The sequence below is a fragment of the Schistocerca cancellata genome, chromosome 11, assembly GCF_023864275.1.
Source record: "Schistocerca cancellata isolate TAMUIC-IGC-003103 chromosome 11, iqSchCanc2.1, whole genome shotgun sequence".
Taxonomy (NCBI): domain Eukaryota; kingdom Metazoa; phylum Arthropoda; class Insecta; order Orthoptera; family Acrididae; genus Schistocerca; species Schistocerca cancellata.
Genome location: NC_064636.1, coordinates 131,945,995 through 131,950,794, shown reverse-complemented (window position 1 = coordinate 131,950,794; position 4,800 = coordinate 131,945,995). Strand labels below are relative to the sequence as shown.

Genomic DNA, 4,800 nt, shown 5'->3' with positions numbered 1-4,800 from the left:
GTCAAGTGGACGTGTCACAGTCTAGAGGCACTCTGACACATCTCTAGGGTAAAAATTGATACACATATCAGCAGAGTGACAGTTTGTGGAGTGGAACATGTCATACCAAAACCCCTGTTTGTGGCACTCCAACAGGACCCTGTGAGAATGGCCTAGACAATTAGCATCCAATGTCTTCAGATGTGACAGCATCTTGTGTGGCTAGTTGGAAGAATGTATTGATTCCTCTTGAGGTCCCATTAAATTAATTGAAATCATGACTACAGCAGCAAATACATAAGTTAAAATATCAAAAGTGTAAAGAAAGGGAAGAAGGGAAAGGAGATTCAGTTACTCACAACCCAGGCTATGAAGCAACAGGGAAAGGAAAATAGGGAGGGTAGCAAGGATGGAGGCATGGTTGTCAGAGGGAAGCCAAAGTTATTCTACTGTAAGTACTGTGCCAGCTTCAAACCAAAGAGGATGCATACAGAAGTAAAGAGGTATATAGTATAAAGATAAACACAACTATGTAGGATGAAAAGATGCGTGAATGGCTAAAGAGGAAAGGGAAAGAGGAGAAGACTGAAGAGTAAATGGGAGTGAGGTTGTTTAACGTAGGTTCAGTCCAGGGGGATGGCGGGATGAAAGGATGTGTTGGAGTGCAAGTTCCCATCTCCGCAGTTCAGAGGGACTGGTGTTGGGTGGGAGAAGCCAAATGGCACATACGGTGTAGCAGGTTCCTAGGTTCCTAGAATTATGCTGGAGGGCATGCTCCGCTACTGGGTATTGGGCATCTCCTAGGCGGACAGTTCGTCTGTTTCCGTTCATGCGCTCAGCCAGTTTAGTTGTTGTCATGCCGATGTAAAAGGCTGTGCAGTGCAGGCATGTCAGTTGATAAATGACATGTGTAGTTTCACACATGGCCCTGCCTTGAATTGTGTATGTTTTACCAGTAGCGGGGCTGGAGTAGGTGGTTGTGGGGGGATGCATGGGGCAGGTTTTGCAGCGGGGTCGGTTACAGGGGTAGGAACCGCTGGGTAGAGAAGGTGGTCTGGGAATATTGTAGGGTTTAACAAGGATGTTACGGAGGTTAGGGGGGCGACGAAAGGCAACTCTGGGTGGTGTGTGGAGAATTTTGTCAAGGGATGATCTCATTTCAGGGGTTGACTTGAGAAAGTCATATCCCTGGCAGAGTAATTTGTTGATGTTTTCGAGGCCAGGATAATATTGGGTGACAAGGGGGATGCTTCTGTGTGGTCTGGGGGTAGGAACATTGTTGTTGGACGGCGAGGAATGTATTGCTCGGGAGATCTGTTTGTGGACAAGGTCTGCAGGATAGTTGCGGGAGAGGAAAGCACTGGTCAGGTTACTGGTGTAATCCTTTCATCCCGCCATCCCCCTGGACTGAACCTACGTTAAACAACCTCACTCCCGAATGAGATTTTCACTCTGCAGCGGAGTGTGCGCTGATATGAAACTTCCTGGCAGATTAAAACTGTGTGCCCGACCGAGACTCGAACTCGGGACCTTTGCCTTTCGCGGGCAAGTGCTCTACCAACTGAGCTACCGAAGCACGACTCACGTCCGGTATTCACAGCTTTACTTCTGCCAGTACCTCATCTCCTACCTTCCAAACTTTACAGAAGCTCTCCTGCGAACCATGCAGAACTAGCACTCCTGAAAGAAAGGATATTGCGGAGACATGGCTTAGCCACAGCCTGGGGGATGTTTCCAGAATGAGATTTTCACTCTGCAGCGGAGTGTGCGCTGATATGAAACTTCCTGGCAGATTAAAACTGTGTGCCCGACCGAGACTCGAACTCGGGACCTTTGCCTTTCGCGGGCAAGTGCTCTACCAACTGAGCTACCGAAGCATGACTCACGTCCGGTACTCACAGCTTTACTTCTGCCAGTACCTCGTCTCCTACCTTCCAAACTTTACAGAAGCTCTCCTGCGAACCATGCAGAACTAGCACTCCTGAAAGAAAGGATATTGCGGAGACATGGCTTAGCCACAGCCTGGGGGATGTTTCCAGAATGAGATTTTCACTCTGCAGCGGAGTGTGCGCTGATATGAAACTTCCTGGCAGATTAAAACTGTGTGCCCGACCGAGACTCGAACTCGGGACCTTTGCCTTCCGCGGGCAATTGCTCTACCAACTGAGCTACCGAAGCACGACTCACGTCCGGTACTCACAGCTTTACTTCTGCCAGTACCTCGTCTCCTACCTTCCAAACTTTACAGAAGCTCTCCTGCGAACCATGCAGAACTAGCACTCCTGAAAGAAAGGATATTGCGGAGACATGGCTTAGCCACAGCCTGGGGGATGTTTCCAGAATGAGATTTTCACTCTGCAGCGGAGTGTGCGCTGATATGAAACTTCCTGGCAGATTAAAACTGTGTGCCCGACCGAGACTCGAACTCGGGACCTTTGCCTTTCGCGGACGTGAGTCGTGCTTCGGTAGCTCAGTTGGTAGAGCACTTGCCCGCGAAATGCAAAGGTCCCGAGTTCGAGTCTCGGTCGGGCACACAGTTTTAATCTGCCAGGAAGTTTCATATCAGCGCACACTCCGCTGCAGAGTGAAAATCTCATTCTGGAAACATCCCCCAGGCTGTGGCTAAGCCATGTCTCCGCAATATCCTTTCTTTCAGGAGTGCTAGTTCTGCATGGTTCGCAGGAGAGCTTCTGTAAAGTTTGGAAGGTAGGAGACGAGGTACTGGCAGAAGTAAAGCTGTGAGTACCGGACGTGAGTCGTGCTTCGGTAGCTCAGTTGGTAGAGCACTTGCCCGCGAAAGGCAAAGGTCCCGAGTTCGAGTCTCGGTCGGGCACACAGTTTTAATCTGCCAGGAAGTTTCATATCAGCGCACACTCCGCTGCAGAGTGAAAATCTCATTCTGGAAACATCCCCCAGGCTGTGGCTAAGCCATGTCTCCGCAATATCCTTTCTTTCAGGAGTGCTAGTTCTGCATGGTTCGCAGGAGAGCTTCTGTAAAGTTTGGAAGGTAGGAGACGAGGTACTGGCAGAAGTAAAGCTGTGAGTACCGGACGTGAGTCGCGCTTCGGTAGCTCAGTTGGTAGAGCACTTGCCCGCGAAAGGCAAAGGTCCCGAGTTCGAGTCTCGGTCGGGCACACAGTTTTAATCTGCCAGGAAGTTTCATATCAGCGCACACTCCGCTGCAGAGTGAAAATCTCATTCTGGAAACATCCCCCAGGCTGTGGCTAAGCCATGTCTCCGCAATATCCTTTCTTTCAGGAGTGCTAGTTCTGCATGGTTCGCAGGAGAGCTTCTGTAAAGTTTGGAAGGTAGGAGACGAGGTACTGGCAGAAGTAAAGCTGTGAGTACCGGACGTGAGTCGTGCTTCGGTAGCTCAGTTGGTAGAGCACTTGCCCGCGAAAGGCAAAGGTCCCGAGTTCGAGTCTCGGTCGGGCACACAGTTTTAATCTGCCAGGAAGTTTCAACCTCACTCCCGTTTACTCTTCAGTCTTCTCCTCTTTCCCTTTCCTCTTTAGCCATTCACGCATCTTTTCATCCTACATAGTTGTGTTTATCTTTATACTATATACCTCTTTACTTCTGTATGCATCCTCTTTGGTTTGAAGCTGGCACAGTACTTACAGTAGAATAACTTTGGCTTCCCTCTGACAACCATGCCTCCATCCTTGCTACCCTCCCTATTTTCCTTTCCCTGTTGCTTCATAGCCTGGGTTGTGAGTAACTGAATCTCCTTTCCCTTATTCCCTTTCTTTCCCCTCTCTCCTCCCTGATGAAGGAACATTTGTTCCGAAAGCTAGGAATGTAATTTTCGGTTCTGTTTTATGTGTATCTATCTGCTGTACTGAGCTGAGGTAAGTACTGGCCAGCCCCTCTATCTCTTTGTTAGTATTTGTTTCACATCTTTATATGAGATTTTCCATTAATCATTTAATATCAAAAGTGTGACATAGGTAAAGTCCATGAAATGGTAGACTGAGCATTTGTAATGCAATTGCAAAATAAAAAAATTTAATGTTTGCCATTTTTCCAAACTGTTTTTATCAATAAATGTAGACTGTTAAAATGTGATATCTTTTTTTAAAAACATTCTGTAGCGTAAAGTTTATCTACAATGGTTGAATGCTTGCCTGTGTTTGTAACAACTGCTCAGTGCCCAACAGTGCAGTGAATGGATATCTCCACTTGTATGTACAAGCTGTGGCTTAGCTGCAGCAATGTGGTTGTGTAGCTCTACATCTAACTAGCTGCCAACACTTATGGTCGTGATAGCTGAAACTATATAATACTTCAGCAAAGAACAAAGGTATTTTGTGAGGTTGACATCTGTGATGCATGTAATTCTTATACAGTTGGACACTGCAAGTTTTTCAAGATGGGATGGTTTTAAGATTTAAGTGCAAGAAAGGCTGAAGGGATGGTTAAGTGTTGAGCTGCACTGACATTGCCCACAAAAGAATTTAGTTAACGGTTGCAGCAGTTTAGAATTGCAAGGTAACAACAAAGTCAAATCTGAACACATTGGAGCCTACACTGTTCACCTGTGCAGACATCCTCAATAGCCAGGACCACCTTACAAAAGTGGCTGACAAGTTGGCAGTGAAAGTAGGCTATTGTCAATAATTTAGTCCTCACCAAAACTAAGCTTGAACACGTTAATAGCACTTATCTGAAATGAAATGTTGTTCATGGCCTGTTTGGGTCTCTATTACTTCAGTTTGATACAGAAATTGGTAGCTACTTACCACACCTGCTAACAGTTATATAGTTCCAGTTCAAGTGCAGTAACCAGTCACCAACAGTTTGCAATGCTTGGTGTGTGGA

General features: G+C 46.9%; 1 non-coding gene across 1 annotated transcript; it reads right to left on the bottom strand.

Annotated features, from left to right (window-relative positions):
* Positions 1-2,083: 2,083 nt before the first annotated feature.
* Trnap-cgg (transfer RNA proline (anticodon CGG)) lies at positions 2,084-2,158 on the bottom strand. The gene has a single exon. It is a non-coding gene; the product is annotated as a tRNA-Pro (tRNA).
* Positions 2,159-4,800: the final 2,642 nt, after the last annotated feature.